The sequence below is a fragment of the Eptesicus fuscus genome, chromosome 17 (genome assembly GCF_027574615.1).
Source record: "Eptesicus fuscus isolate TK198812 chromosome 17, DD_ASM_mEF_20220401, whole genome shotgun sequence".
Taxonomy (NCBI): Eukaryota; Metazoa; Chordata; class Mammalia; order Chiroptera; family Vespertilionidae; genus Eptesicus; species Eptesicus fuscus.
In genome coordinates, this window is record NC_072489.1 from 2,558,662 (window position 1) to 2,573,283 (window position 14,622).

The window sequence follows — 14,622 nt, forward strand, 5'->3', positions numbered from 1 at the left end:
TGTTTGTCACGGATGGGCTCTTTAAAACACCCTGGTTAGTGATTTTAAAGTCACCTCAGTGGTTTAAGATTTAACAACTTTAATAATTTTGAGAACCAAAAAGGATGTGTCCATTTTGATGGCAAAAGAAGATATTTTGTAAAGGCAATGCGGGTTAAAATGAACTTTCCCCATTTGTTTGGAGATGCTTACTGAGTAAAATTATAATGTTAGCTTTGTATAACAAAATATTAGACTATATATCTAGAAAGTTTGATTTTCATGAATTTTGAATCATTAAGAAGCGCTGATGTGTTTTTAAAAGAATTACCTTTTCCTTAATGTGTTTCCTAGAACTTAGAGGCTTGAAATTTTAGACATTAAATCTTCGATAAAAATTGTATTACTTATACTTGCTTAGTGTTCCGTCTTGACTGGATCTCTTAGGGTTGTTGAAGATAAGTTCATCATGCTGAAAGCTTGTGGTAAATTATCTTGAACGTTAAGTGATAAAAGTTTTGGGGGACATTTTTCCCGTGTAAATCCCATTTCTGCACATGTGCGTGTTTACACCTTGGGTTATAGGACTGTAGCACTGTACTGCAAAGTAGGGAAAGCTTTTCTTCATTCACAGTATTTCTGATTTGCAAAAAGGGATTTGCAGATCTGTACCTTCTGTGAAGCACACTCTGTCCTTTTGATTGCCTTTATTTACCTCTTAGTAAAGAAGTCCAATGTGATTTAGCTGGTCTGAAACAGCCCTTAGGGAAGGTTTTCTGAAGTTTATGTTTTGTCATATATTTGTGCATGTAAGAGAATGGAGGGAGGATAGATGATTCAGGATCTTGGACTTTGAAGACAGTATATTTTCCTTTATTATAGACTTTTTAGCCTAAAGCTTGAAACTTTTTTTTCACACCAAGGAAACTGTGTTGTAATAAATCCTATCTAATAAAAGAGTAATATGCAAATTAACCACTCTGCTACACCACAAGCCACACCTACCAGCCAATCAGGAGTGAGTATGCAAATTAACCCAACCAAGATGGCTGCGGCCACAGAGCGAACAGGAGGCTTGGGTTTCCCCAGCAATGGAGGAAGCCAAGCTTTCTGCACACCCTGGCGGGCCCAGGCCTCCACTCAAGGCTACAAAGTTTCAATTATAGAAGATAAATAAATCCCAACAAAAATGGTGGCAGCCACGGAGCTGGAGAGAGCAGGAGGCTTGGGTTGCCCCCGGCAATGGTGGAAGCCAAGCTCCCGCAGCCCTGGCCTGCCTTGGCCTCTGCTACAAAGTTTCAATTATAGAAGATACATAAATCCCAGATACCAGGGCCTCCGCTTGGGTTGCCGGGGGGCATGACCGGCCTGCAAACCACCACAGGCCCCTCACCCAGTCCGCCCCATGCCCTATGGGAACCCCCACCCTGATCCAGGACACCCTTTAGGGCAAACCAACTGGCCCCCACCCGTGCACCAGGCCTCTATGCTATCTAATAAAAGAGTGATATGCAAATTGACTGTCACTCCAACACACAAGATGGCTGCCCCCATGTGGTCAAAGATGAATGCCCCCATGTGGACACAAGATTGCCGCCACAAGATGGCCAGCAGGGGAGGGCAGTTGGGAGGGACCAGGCCTGCAAGGGAGGGCAGTTGGGGGCGATCAAGCCTGCAGGGGAGGGCAGTTAGGGGTGACCAGGCTGGCAGAGGAGAGAAGTTGGGGGCAACTGAGCCTGCAAGGAAGGGCAGTTGTAGGGGACCCAAGCCTGCAGGGGAGAGCAGTTGGCGGGGACCAGGCTTGCAGGGGAGGGCAGTTGGGGTGACCAGGCCTGCAGGGGAGGACAGTTAGGGGCAAACAGGCTGGCAGGAGAGCAGTTAGGCATCAATCAGGCTGGCAGGGGAGTGGTTAGGGTGTGATCAGGCTGGCAGGCAGAAGCGGTTAGGGGCAATCAGGAAGGCAGGTAGGTGAGCAGTTGGGAGCCAGCAGTCCTGGATTGTGAGAGGGTTCCCAGATTGGAGAAGGTGCAGGCTGGGCTGAGGGACACACACACACACACACACACACACACACACACACACACACCTGTGCACGAATTTCGTGTACCGGGCCTCTAGTAGTGCTATAATAAACAGTGATTGCTAAGTGGTTTGCATGTTTATTTTACTTATTATTTGATCCATTGGAAATATCTGTAGGAATTAGAATCAGTCAGTATACTGTTTTAACCTTTATGAGAAAAGGTTAATTTGTTCCACTTTCTTTTTCCACACACACCCTTAGGGAAGAATGGAGTTGTTAGCAAAGAATGAGTTTGGAGGAAAATCTTTATGCCATTTCTAAACTGGAAACACAATGTATTTATTTATTTTTAGTACTAGAGGCCCAGTGCATGAAATTCATGCACAGGGTGGGGGGATCCCTCAGCCTGGCCTGCAACAACACCAGTGTCCCGAGTACCAGCCAGCCTCTGGCCAGAGGCCCACCTGCCCTCCCAACCTCCCTCTCTCTGCAGGCCAGGGCACGCGGGACGCTGGGGCCTGTTGCCGGGGTGACGCCAACAGCGTCCAGCGCCCTGGCCGCTATCGGCGCCGCTATCTTAGTGATGGGGTGACAGTTAATTTGCATATTGCCCTTTTATTAGATAGGATAAGGGAAAATTTTAAGACTGACTGTCTCAGAAAAAAATAATAATTTAAAAAAACCTTAACACCAAGTCTCCATTCCTGCCCTGCATCATTTTTCTGAGTGATGGTTGGAGTCTTACCCAGAAAAATGTTACGGACCTGGTTAAGTCGTAGCTAACTAGTGTATTGAGAAGACTGTAAGGCTCCTGAATGCAGGCAAAGCATTCCTGATTGTTTTCCCAGGGAGTCTGCCCATGGGAAAGATTTGCACAGCTCTGCGGCAGCCTGCCTGCTGAGGGGCAACGCTTGACTGTAAGAAAGGCTGCTATCTGATATGGAGACCGGTTCAGATTGCCCATTTACTAGTACATGAATTTAGTCATTATTGTCAAGACTACTTACCAAAAGTCAGTGTGACACACATGATACTTCTAAATGGACTGGAAGACAAGGGCACTTTGACCTTGCAATGGGGCATAGGTAATGTTCATACAGCTTAAACTTTTCACTTTTTAAATATGAAATAGAATACTTGCTGTTTGAAGTTTTAGTTAAAAGACACATTTGAAGGAACCTATTTTTAAGACCTCTAAAGGAAATAGCATACCTGTCTTTAACATTTTTGTTTCCAGTGTTTACATTTATGAGTATTGTCTCTTCATGCAGGAGTGCACTAATGCAGGAGGGTAGTCACGTAGTTGAAACCTATCCCATGATTTAGACCAAGCTGTGCAATTAATTCTTGACCCTCACAATTCCTAATATTCTAGGTGGAAGTTTGACCAAAATGAAAAAACAGTGCTTATTAAAACTTTGTGATAAAGAGTGTAAATAGGGCCCTGGCTGGTTGCTCAGTGGTTAGAGCGTAGGCCCATGGGATCGAAGGGCATGTGCCTTGGTTGCAGATTCCCCAGCCCCGGTAGGGGTGTGTTCAAGAGGCAACCAATTGATGTGTCTCTCTCTTTCTTGCCCTCCTCCCTTCTTTCCACCCTCTCTAGAAATCAATGGGAAAAATATCCTCGGGTGAGGATTAAAAAAAAAAGTGAAAAAATAGGGGTACTAGCTGGGTGTTCAAATATATTTTGCCTAGGGAGGAATCTGAATGTTGTAGAATTATAAATGTTGGTGCTGCTTCTAGCTGTTTCAGTTTTTTCTATTTGAGATTATTTTTTTTCCAAAGGCCTGAGCCACTTCAGAAATTTTACATGTGAGTAATTTTTTCCATAGAACTATTACCTTTTTTGTTTTAAATACACATGGTTTTTAAAAATCCTCACTCAAGGATATATTTTTATTGATTTTAGAGGGGGGGAGAGAGAATGAGAAACATTGATGTGAGAGAAGCATTTATCAGTTGCCTCCTGTTCTCGCCCGACCAGGGATCGAACCCTAGACCTTTTGGTATACCGAACAACGCTCCAACCACCCGGCCAGGGCCTATTTAAATATAAAAATACTCAAAATGGGACACTTCTTTGGGTAGAGGTTGGGAAATGGTAAAGTGATAAGTTTCTAAAACACGGTAGAACTTTTCATTGAATTTACATTGAAAGTATATAGTTTTATACATGATGAATTTTTAGTATTGTTTCTATGTGTGTCCTTTTGACAAATAAAAATTTTTTCAGTCTGAAATAAGTTCTTTTTTCCTAAACAGATTTATGAAAATATGCATCAGTTTAATACTGTCTTGGAATTCATGAGATGGAAGCATAGGTCAAAGCTGCTTGGAGAAATTTGGAAGCACAGTTTTATCTCTAGTACATCTCTGAGGTAAGGAAAGACTTTTAAGAAAATAATTAGAATAATGTGAAACATCATTTTTTAACAATTGAAAATAGTTCTAAATCACTGCTATACCTTTAACTTATTTAGTTTCTTTAATCACCTTCCTTATGAATCATAAGTAGTTGTAATATATTCTCCTCTCCTAATAATGTTGAACCTCTTCAGGAATAAAAAATATTTATTACTAAAAACACTTTAACTGTAGAAAATAAGCATTAAATTATGTATATAATTATATATATTCCTGCTAAAGATGACTAAGCAGAGTTCAGAATAGAAGATTATGTGAAAATTAATGTTTTCTGAAACATTCACACATTTAAATTTTAGGATAAAATTATCTTAGAATAATAGATCTTTGGAGACAGAATTTATTTCATTTAAAGAAGTAGGAACTGTAATAAGACCAGGGATAGGGGAAAGAAATCATTCTAAAACGGTATGTACAGAGAAATCATATTCATTATTTTCAAATTCATTTTGAGCCTCAAATTATCAGGTAAAGGTTTGAATTCTTCAGGGATCTACATTTAAAAAAAATAGATAGATAAGACATACACTTTTTAAAAAATCCTCACCTGAGGATAATTTTCCATTGATTTTTAGAGAGCGTAGAAAGAAGAGGGGTAGCGAGGAGGGGGAGAGAGAAATAGAGAGGGTGAGAGAGAGGAAACATCAATGTGAAAAAGCCTGCTACCAAGGTATGTGCCCTTGACTGAGAATCGAACCTGTGACCCTTCAGCCCGACACTCTAATCACTGAGCAAACTGGCCAGGGCTAAGGATATGCTTTTATTGATTCTGAGAGAGAGAGAGAGAGAGAGAGAGAGAGAGAGAGAGAGAGAGAGAGAGCGCGCACCGATTTGTTGTTCCAACTGAGCTACCTAGCCAGGGCCTCAAAGAATATGTTTAGAGATGAATATGCAAACAGTTCATTCTAGTGCAGTTTGGGAAGTGCTGTATGAAATTAGAAAATGTAGTGGCATCACCTAGAAAGGCTCTACCAATGTTAGAGGAGAAACTGGGGGGGCGGGGGGGGCGGCAGGGAGGCTGCAAGGAGGAAGTGTCGTTTGAGTAGAATCTTGACCACTGAGTAGAGGATTGCTGGGAGGCAAGGGAATTTCATGCACAGAGCCCAACATAAGCAGGGGAAGTTTGAGATGTGTGGAATATATAAAAGACCGAAGAAAACATTTTGTTGAATTCATTATATAAGAGATGATTTGAGGAACAAGGCTGGAAAGATGTTGATTGTGAAGAACTTTGAATGCCATGGTTAGGAGTTTAGATTTTGTTTTTTGAGTAGTTGGCCATCTTTGAAAATTTTTAACAGGTATTTTGGATTATAATCATATTTCGTCACAATTAATCTGGCAGTGATATGAATGATAGTTTGGAAAGGGGAAGATGACGAAAGCAGAGAGATGATTATGGTACTCTTAATTGTTTTAAGCAAAAAATAATGAGGCTCTTGATTAAGATAGGGATCAACATACCCAAAATTATGAAAATCTTTAGCATTGGTTATTGAACAGATGTTTAATTTTCTTCTTGTCTACCCTTACATGTACGATGCGCTTTGGCCAATGAGTTGAAATTGTCCTATATTTTCTCTCCTTCCTATTCATGTTATTTTTTTTTTTTTTTCCTGGCATGCTTTTCCTCTTTTTCTCTCCTGTGGAAGACCTATCTATCAACTTTTAAAAATCCATCTCAGTGCCAGTTCATCCCTAACATTCCTTCTGATCTCAATTCCTTTGACTCTAAGAATATGTTTCTCATAATTTAAGGCACTTATTTTTATTCTACAAGATATTACTTTTTCTTTTTTGTCCCTGTTAAACTGTAACAGAAAGTCAGAAAGACAAAATCAGAAAAAAAAGGAACATGGTCCCATCCTCTGTTTATAGTCATCATATCAATAATGTGTGTGTGTGTGTGTGTGTGTGTGTGTGTGTGTGTGTGTGTAATATGAGTAATGATAATCAGTAATGCCAGATAAAAGTGATGAATGCCAAATGAGTAAATCATTACTTTCTAGTCAGGGTTCTATAGCTCTGAGAAGTACAAGTAGAAATCGGAGGGGTTGGTTGAGCTGGGCTTTGAAAAATCAGTAGAATTTGGATAGGTAAAGAAAGAATTAAAAGATGTTTCTGGAAAAGCTGATTAATAGAAAACGAATACTTCTGTAGTCATGTGGTGGAGGTCTTAGTAAGTATAGTAAGTGTGACTTAGAGAAAATTACATTTTGGGCAACGTACTGTAGCAGTGAGGTATGAACATACATCATTAGGGATGTGGAGTGAGGAGTCAGGGAGCTCAGATAGTTGTAGCAGTAGACAGGCATGAGGTAATCCGAATTTAACCAGAGTGGTAATCTATATATATAAAAGCCCAGTGACTGCAATGGCAGAACGACCAGAAAAACCAGTGGCTATGGCACGCACTGCGGCAGCCAACCAGCCTGATCGTCCCCCTACCCCCCCACCAGCCCCTGATCAGCCACCAACCACCCACGGCCCCTCCTCCTGGCTGGCCCAGCCCGATGGGCCCCCATCGGTGTGGGCCAGCCAGACCCCACCCATCCATGAATTCATGCACTGTGCCTCTAGTAGTGGAAATAAAAAAGAAAGACTAAATGGAGTAGATATTGTGAAGGCTGAAGAAACACTGATTGTGACTCAATGTTGGGAAGAGGTGATGATGTTCATATTTTTATCTTGATAGTAGGGATAGTGCTGAGCATCATTAACCTTTTGCACTCGGATGTCGAGTATGACTCGACACGGTTAGCATCGGTAGCAGGAATCGAGAAAAAAGCAAGCGAGTGCAAAGGGTTAATAGCAAACATAAGTAATTCTTACATATAACATGTTTTTATACATTATTTTTCAAGCCTTAGCGTATTGAAAGGGAGTAGTATGAAAAATACAAGTATTGTCTCTTATAGAAGAAGAGCATGTTATAGAAAAATACTCTTCTGTTCATATTTATCTCTTTTGCTATAGTTTTAAATGCTATGTAAGAGTCAGTGAAATTAAGAATGTTTAAAGTATTTCTACAGGTATAATTCTGACCCTTAATGAAGGATGGTATTATCTTGTTTTAATAGAGTTACTGGTAAATGAATATGGCCTGTGGAGAAATTTATTAAACAAAATGTGATAGTTCCACATTAACAAGTAAGCGTAGTATGGTATTGTCCTTAGAGAAATACCTTATAGTGAGGTAATAAGTTACCTCAGATAAAACTAGCTAGTTTTGATGCTTTTGTTTTTTTCAACTGAATTCATGATTTAGGACTTTGCAATATTTAGAAAAAATCTAACACTGTATATTGAAACTAGTCACTGTTTGTTCCCTAATGTGTATTGTGTAAAACCAGAACACTTTACATTGTGGAGGGAAGAAAGCATTCACGTTAAGAAAACATTGGGCTTTGAACTATTATCAAAGTTATTTCCTCTCTAAATAAATTCAGTTAAATTCTCTGCCTGGATGGAGTGGCTCAGTGGTTGAGCATCAACCTATGAACCAGGAGGTTCCAGTTCGATTCCTGCTCAGGGCACATGCCCGGTTGCAGGCTTGACGCCCAGTAGGGGGCGTGCAGGAGGCAGCCAATCAATGTTTCTCACATTGATGTTTCTCTCTCTCCCTCTCCCTTCCTCTCTCTAAAAGCAATATAAGCATATATTTTTAAAATCAAATTAAGCCCTAACCGGTTTCTCAGTGGTTAGAGCATCAGCCCACAGGCTGAAGGGTTTGGGGTTCCATCCGGCCAAGGGCACATACCTCGGTTGCAGTTTTGATCCCGGCCTAGTCTGGGAGCGTGTGAGAAGCAACCAATACATGTGTCTCTTTCTGTCTCTCCCCTCCCTTCCACACTCTCTAAAAATCAATGGATATTTGAGGATATTTTTTAAATCCTGTTACAATCTCAAATTAATATTTGTGTTATATTATCGACATATATATGTATTTAAAGGTTTTTGTTTTTTGGGTGTGTGTTGTGTTGTTTTTTTGTTTTTTTTTTTTAATTGGTTTTAGAGAGGAAAGGAGAGGGAGAGAGAGAGATAGAAACATCAATGATCAGAGAGAATCATTGATCGGCTGCCTCCTGCATGCCCCACACTGGGGATCGAGCCCACAACCTGGACATTTGCCCTTGACCAGAATCGAACCTAGGACCCTTCAGTCTGCAGGCTGACGCTCTATCCACTGAGCAAAACTGGCCAGGGCCACAGATGAATTTTTTTTAAAAGTTCATAGCTACATATTTATTTTTATAACTTCCATTGATAGTAACATTTTTTATTTAAGGTAGTGACAATATGTTCCCTTTGTTTTTTCTCTGTTTTGAACTGTGGTTTAGAAACTAGAGTTAATCAGACTTTCAGTTTATGGCAGTAAAATTACTGTCTTTGTTCTTTATAAGGTCCCTCATTTATTTATCTTATCTCTTTTATTCTTGATCTCTGCTCCCATTTTCCTCTCTTCCTGCCAGAGCAAACCTCTCTAATTTGTATGCAATGTGCCTTTGAATGAATATATCCTTGTAGGACATATAGTGTTGTTGGGGTGTATATATGTGTGTAGTTGATTTAATTAGGTTTTTGCTACAAATATTCTGCACTTTTTTCTGGTTTTCTTCAGTACTGGAAGGGTAAGATCTCTCCGTGTGGCTTTGTGTACATTGTTCATTGCTTCGGACTTATGTTTGTATTCCATATGTGCAAGCACCACATTCTGCTGCTTTAAGACGCAACACACTCTTGTCAAAAGCGTGGACACTGGAGCCACGCTGCTTACGTTTGAACCCTGACTGCATCACTTCTCAGTTGGGGATTCTTTTGAAAGTAGAGCCTGAGATAAGGATTATGGCTGAGTAGTTTATTTGGGAGGTCATCCAACGAAGCAGAAATGAGAGAATAGGAAAAATGAGACAGAAAGCGTGAATTTACATCAAGTGTGTTAATGAACTAGTTATCATTGGGCAACTGGGATTCCATCACCCTGGGGATCCTCGAAATGCACCTCAGTATTGTCCCACCAAAGGACAGGGAGCTGAGGGTTGCTCCTTGAGCTTTAACGTGGGCACTCATATGGTTGTGTTACAAAAACCCTTGGGCTCACAATGCTCCCCAGGTGCTGCCGGGCAGTACACAGAAGTGCAGCGTGGCTGTAATGAGACGGCAGCTGTGCTGAGGAGGTGTGTTCAGAGTGCCCCGCATGACTGCTTGGTCCACACCTTTACCACTTAGATCACCGCATGTCCCATTAAGTCTGCTCTGTCAGTGACCCTTCAAAGTGGTGCTGGTTATAATTGCTAGAAGAAATTTCTAAGACAGGAGGTTAGTGGGACAAGCGGTAGTACCCATTACTGCTTCTAGGCCTGGACCATAGTTGTTCTCCGTGAGACACTCTATAAACCTGGTGATAATGGAGCTGGCAATAGGTTGTGCTGTAACAGGGGGTGGTAGGGAGGAGACAAGCCCACATTTGCAGTAAGTGTCCGCTCTGCACCCACATGTGTCAGTTGGCATTGTACACAGGCAGTCATCCGGTCACCTTCATCAGAAGGAGCCTGTGCTGTTGGCCTGTGGAGAGCCTTCCTCTGGCACGGCTCCACTCATGGCCCTGTTGGTCAAGCTTTGAGATGGCTAAGGTCCACCATCAGTTATCCCATCTGTAGCTGGGATGCGTGAAATGCTGCCTCTGTGGTTGGTGGGCATTAGCATAAGACATAAAGATTGGCACTTTGTGCATCTAAATGGCTGTTTTCCAGCTTTCTTGTCTCTTTATAGTTGCTCCTTCTGTCTCCCTAATCAGTTAGCATATCCCACTGAGAGAATTTTCTCCTCGCTGTTGTCTTAGAGCCATCATGTAGGGCTGGAGAGCAGTACACTCACCTGTGACTTGAATCTGATAACCAGGCCCCAGGTTTTTGTTTTGTCATTGGTACCAAGGACCTCCCATAGAGCCATTGGTGTGAGCAGAGTGAAGACAGGAGAGTGACACAAAACCTTTGATGTTCCATGGTTGGGTCCCTTACTAAGGCCCAATATCATGCAAGGAGCTATACTTTTCATACAGTGTTATAGAAGGCATATCCTTCCATCAGAAATCTAGAAGTCTGTGTTGCAATAACCTCTTTGGGACTTGTCAGAGAATCTACACAGCATCTCTGTTTGCCCCAGGTACCTCCAGTCCCTTGGAGTCGGGGAGTCAGAGCAGCAGGGCAGCTTGTACTGGAGCTCTGCATGCTGGGGGCCTCTGCTCTCCCTTCTAATCAACACCGCAGCCTTCTGATTCAGCCAGTCTCATCCTTTAAAAACGTTTTAGCCCTAGCCGGTTTGGCTCAGTGGATAGAGCATCAGCCCGCAGATTGAAGGGTCCTGGGTTTGATTCTGGTCAAGGGCACGTACCTTGATTGCAGGTTCCCCAGCCCTGGTTGGGGTGCATACAGGAGGCAAGCAATTGATGTGTCTCCCTCACATGATGTTTCTGTCTCTTCCTATCCCTTCCACTCTCTGAAAATCAATGGAAAATATCCTCAGGTGAGGATTAACAACAACAAAAAAGTTTTAAGTGTTTTGGCCCTGGGCAGGTAGCTCAGTTGGTTGGAACATCATCCTGGTATGCCAAGGTTGGGGGTTTGATCCCGGTCAGGGCACATGTGAGAATCAGGGAATGAATGTGTGAATGGGTGGAACAACAAGTCTATGTTTCTCTCTCTCTCTCTCTCTCTCTCTCTCTCTCTCTCTCTCTCTCTCAAATCAATAAAGTTTAAAACATCGTTTAAATCTTTTAAAATACATCAGTCATCTTTCATTAGGTGTTAATTCTCAGTTAGTGTACGAAAAGATTCAGCAAGGTTGAGTTCCACAAGGAAGATTGAGTTCCGCAAGGAAGGGTGCAGGGCGGAGAAGGTCATGGTGGGAATGCAGAGTGCACCCTTCCTGCGGGGCCCTCTTCAGGGATTCCGTGGAGCCATTTGTGCATACAAGAAAAGCAGTAAAGCATGTCAGCTGCCAGCACCACAGAAACCCCAGAAATGCTCCATTTCTTCCATTGACACACTTGTGGTGAGACTGGTAGTAACCTGGAATGCTCGGACAGTGCCTCTGGAGGTGAGATCTCACATCAGCACCCAGTTTGGCAGCTCCTTCATTTTGACATCCATGAGTTTCTTCTCCTTCACTGGCATGACTGACACCATCTGGGTGTCTGCTGTCACCCACTGTCGACTGTTAGTTCTGCTTAAATTGAAGCCACCTGCTCTGATGTTACCTTAGCTTTTGCTGCAGTTGCTGAGTTCCCTTTAAATGAATTGTGTATTTTTCCCCCCACTCCTGGGGATTTGGGGATCCCTAAGCACTTATTTTGTTCTGACTAGAGACATCTATTGTCGCAGGGGAAGGGTGCCTCTAGGTCTGAGGAAATCTGTTAGTCGCTGCATTGTAGCAAAGCAGTTAGAGCTCCAGGCTTGAGGAAAAGCTGAGCTATATCTTTCCTATTGGTCTCTCCTTGGACCCCATTATAAATTTAGTCCCACACCTCCTCTCTTCTGTAGGGAAACCTAGAACTTGGGGTCTCAGAGACACCCTGCATGCCTTGCCCTCAGCTCTTTGGTTAATAGGCTCCTCTGAAGGGAGACAGAAAGTTTATTCCCCTTTTCTTCAGTTCAGGCTGCCTCCTCCTAGCCAAGGTCACATGGCTCTTTTCTTAATATAAATTTGGTAGGTAAGCTCCTGGCTTTCTTACTTGATCATTCTCCAGTTTGGATGCTTTTATGGTAGATCCAGGTGGTTTGGTTTATTGTGTTGGGGAGAGCATGCCACAAGATTTATAGGAGCATCTTTTTGGTTAATATTCTATAGCGACATTTCCATTCATAGCTTCATCCTCCATCCTAATACTTCTGTTAACGTAAAAAACCATTCAAACCTGTAAAGGATTTTTGTGAGTTTATTTGAGCCAAACTGTGGACAGTTGCCAGGAAGCAGTATCTCAATGGATTGGGATAAAGCTCCGGAGAATGGTGGTTTTTCATCTATTTTTATATATTGCAATCAAAGAAGGGGATGTAGGTGGGTTATATGAAATCCATTGGTGATAGATTAGAAAGGGAGAAAGCAAAGGGGGGGAAACCCCGGGGATTGGATAAAAAGTTAAATGATAGACACATACTTAGGTGGGTGCAGGAACAATTAACATGATAATGAAGGAATTTGTGGTCTCTGTCCTGGTGCTCAGGCACATTAGGTTGTGCCCCAAGGGGTCCAGAAAAAAGGAAGTTACAAATTAACCAGACATTTCAAGGATATGTTACTACAAATGCAAAAAAACAGATAGGCTCAGTTAATGTAAAGGTTGACCTTGTCAGGGAAGATACCAGCCTAGGACGTAACTGCCCACCATAACTGCTTTTAATTAAAGTTTAATTTCATCCTTTGTGGTTACTTTAGGTCTCTGAGTTTGCAAGACCGCCATGCAGGCCTTCCCTAAGCTTGTCAGGTCAGCATGTGGCCCCTTTCGTCCACACTTCTTTTCTGCTCTACCATCTTAAATTTCCATCTGTCTATACGATAGTTTCCAGCCAGGCCTCTCAGTCAGAAATTCTAGTTCCTCTGAGCACCATCTACTTCCCACCTTTTCTTCCTTTCTTCCTTTCCTCTCTCTCCCTTCACCCATCCTTTGTGAGTTAGTGGCGGAGGTCTGATTGTCTCTTTTCAGAACAACGTTTTAATTTTTAAAAGATTACATAGGCAAGACATGAATAAGTACTTACATAAAATTTTGAACAATACATACCTAGGTTCTCCTTCACTTCCCTCCCATCCCACTGTCCTCCTCACCACCTTCCCCTTCACCCCATTTCCATTTTCCTCGAGTTAATTAGTTATGTAATACCTCTTGATTTTCAAATTTATTCTTATAAAATGCATAATGAGCGAAAGATGAGACAGAGGGCCGAAAACCAGGACTAAGGCTTTCTTAGAGGAGAAGGACCCTGCGGGCTGTCTCACAGGGGAGAGTGCCAACACATGCAGAGGTGAACACGCCTTTTGAGGGGAGGAAAGGGAAGGGATGGGGCTTAGGGTACTCGGCACGCGCTGATTGGTGGTTTCATATAAGGCACATAATTAGGGACTTAGGAATCGAGGGCTTAGGGTATTTGGCAGGTGCTGATTGGTGGTTCAGTGTACAGTCCATATAAGGTGCCTGGTTAGGTGCTCAGGAATGTCCAGGCTGCAGGTGCAGGTTACGTCATACTCCGTCCATCATTTGGGGGAAGGGAGGATCTATCAATGAGAATACTTGCTTCATAAAGTTAGTGTGGGGATTAAATGAGTTAATGTATGTCAAGTATGTAGAACATATTAGATTTCTTATTTCATAATATAAAAAACAGTATTTTAAGACAAAGCTAATAAATGTAGAACTAAGGCGATTTAAAATATGGAGTAAGCCAGATATATTTTGAGAAGAGGGGTTTTGAGTATAGTAAGGTTCTCCATTTTATGACTCGGATCTAAATTTCTTTTCTCTGGCATCTAAAAACCACTAGAGGGCAGTGATCATGGGAGTAGAGTTCTTGAGCTAGTACTGAGAGATCATTGGGACCTCTGATGTTTGGGAGATGCCATTTATATGTCAGTATACTTATAAAGAGCTATTCAGAGTATACTATGTGATATTATAGTTGCTTTAACTCCCTAATTATGTTTCCCTTATGAATATAGTATTTTTTATTCCTTTCATTCATTTATTAAACATTTATTACTTTGCTTAGTGATGTGCTGGAAAATAGAGATTATAGAGATTGATGTAACATAGGTAAAAAAGATCACCAGATTTAGTAAACCTTATGAGTGGAGGAACCGTGTCTGTCTAATCAGTGTGTGGCACATACCAACTGTTAATAAATAGTTTGGAATACTGTTAGTCAAGAACTGTGAAATTGCTGGTGTGTGTTCTGGGTACACTTGAAGTACAGAGGTGGGACCCTCACTCAGACCGATGCATAGGGATCAGGGATTGCTTACAAAGTTTACTCACAGAGCAAGTCTTGGAAGAATGAATTACAGTTAACCTGGTGAAAAACCAAGGGAAGAGCACAGAGGATGTGCACAGGAAGGAAGTCTCCAAGGGAATGTCTGTAGAGATGGAGAGGCCACAGTGATTTCTGCACAGTCGGGTCATTGTAAGCGTGTGGAGGAGTGGG

The 14,622-nt window shown here is 42.0% G+C and overlaps 1 protein-coding gene across 2 annotated transcripts in view; it reads left to right on the forward strand.

Annotated features, from left to right (window-relative positions):
• BMPR1A (bone morphogenetic protein receptor type 1A) overlaps positions 1–14,622 on the forward strand; it is a 192,324-nt gene that overhangs the window by 104,183 nt on the left and 73,519 nt on the right. The window contains exon 2 of one of the 2 annotated variants that reach the window (XM_054729085.1): positions 4,265–4,380. The exons of the other annotated variant lie outside the window; for it this stretch is intronic. The gene's annotated coding sequence lies outside the window, so the exon portion shown is untranslated. The remainder of the gene's footprint in view (positions 1–4,264; positions 4,381–14,622) is intronic. 2 annotated transcript variants of the gene reach the window in all.